The sequence below is a fragment of the Kogia breviceps genome, chromosome 4 (genome assembly GCF_026419965.1).
Source record: "Kogia breviceps isolate mKogBre1 chromosome 4, mKogBre1 haplotype 1, whole genome shotgun sequence".
Taxonomy (NCBI): Eukaryota; Metazoa; Chordata; class Mammalia; order Artiodactyla; family Physeteridae; genus Kogia; species Kogia breviceps.
In genome coordinates this window covers 76,596,829-76,598,577 of record NC_081313.1, presented here as the reverse complement: position 1 = coordinate 76,598,577, position 1,749 = coordinate 76,596,829, and the positions used below count along the sequence as shown (strand labels likewise).

The 1,749-nt window shown below is 46.1% G+C and overlaps 1 pseudogene; it reads right to left on the bottom strand.

Annotated features, from left to right (window-relative positions):
- Window positions 1-887: 887 nt before the first annotated feature.
- LOC131755177 (large ribosomal subunit protein uL13 pseudogene) lies at window positions 888-1,398 on the bottom strand (annotated as a pseudogene).
- Window positions 1,399-1,749: the final 351 nt, after the last annotated feature.

The following is a 1,749-nucleotide window of genomic DNA, read 5'->3' as shown; positions in this document are numbered from 1 at the left end:
AGCAGGAGCTGCTTAAAGGGCAGACCTGGGATGGGCACAGTGTCACTCCCATCTTATTCTGTTGGTCAGAGCAAGTGACGAGGCCAGCCCAGATTTAAGGGGTGCGGAAAATAGATTCCACCTGGTGATGTGGAGAACAGCCGGTGCATACAGGGAGGGGAGGAATTGATAGCAGTCATGGTTGAAGTCTCTCTACCACAATTTCTGAGAGTTTGGAGACTCATCTGAAGTTAGACACTATTAGTTTCCTACTGCCGCTGTAACAAATGACTACAAACTTGGTGGGCTTAAAACAAAACTGATTTATTTATTTATTTATTTATTTACTTCTTTCCTTCCTTCCTTATACTTTATTCAGCTCTGGTTGCAAAATACTGGGAAGCAACAAGGGCAATGCCTCTAACCTCTTGGTTGCACGTCTTTTCCGTCTCCATCTGTAAATACCTCTGTGCGACACTAGGCTCATGCCGTCCCATGGCGTCTCTCACACTCTAACAGCTGCAGAGAATAATATATGACCATGTAAGAAGTTGAAACAGATGCCTCATTCACAATTCAGTGTTCTCCTCCAATTAGTTTTCCAGCTCACTTGTGCAAATAGTGGAACTAAAGTTGTTCCTACTGTTGGTTTTTAAAAACTCTGTCATGAACTAGTGGATCGTAGACAAATTTTGTCTGCACAACTGTTAGAGCTGTGTAAAGTAAATTTTTAAAAGAAGGACCTTTCTTAAATAGTAACAGTGACTAAGGTCCGTTCTGTGTCCCCAGCTTCCTAAGTCCCAGGCTGTCTTGTTCCCTGGATGGCTGCCCCTGGATCCCCACATCCAGGGCAGTGATGAAGGAAGGGCAGGCTAGGCCAAGCATGAGGAATAAAGTCATTACTGGGCTCAGACCAGTAGTCCATGGTTCTTGACCACCTCTGTGTATTTGTTGATTTTCTTTACATGTTCTTTTCATCCTGTTTCCATAGCCTCATGAGCTGTTTTCTCTTTCAGTAATGGATCTTGGCCTTTTCCTTTCTCTTCTCCTTCAGGGTGGCCCTCACTGCCTGGTACTTCCAGCCAATCACATGGCACCCCAGGTAGGCAAATATTCATATAGACTTCAGATGCATAACCTAGAGGGCAGCAGGAATCATCATCCACTTTTTCTTGTCATAGGGCAGCAAGATCCCATCAAACACCTTGTGGTGGTCCAGGGACCCTAGTCTCGCTTGGTCTTGTGGGGCAGCATACCTCGAATGGTCTGCCCTTGTTTCTGTAGAAATTGCCGGAAATGCTGATACCCTCACAGCATACAAACACCACCTTCTGGCCCAGCAGTACCTCCTTGGTCATGATGCCCCTGGTTGGCCAGGAGATGGCATCAGCCATCGAGCTCCATCCGCCCCTCTGCCATCTTTGGCAGCCACCTGGGAAAGCCACATACTTATTATCTTACAGTTCTGGGCATCAGAAGTCTGAAATGAGTCTTATGGGACTAGAATTAAGGTGTCTGCAGGGCTCTGCTGCTTCTGGAAGATCGAGGGGGAGAATTTGTATCCTTGCCTTTTCCAGCTTCTGGAGGACACCTGCAGCGTTTGGATCATGGCCCTTTCTTCCATCTTCAAAGCACATCGCTCCCTCTCTGCTTCTATTGTCCCACCTTTTCTGTGGATTGACCCTTGGGTCTACTTGGATAATCCAGGATAATCTCCTAATTTCAAGCCCCTTAATTTAATCACACCTGCAAAGTTCCTTTTGCCATATA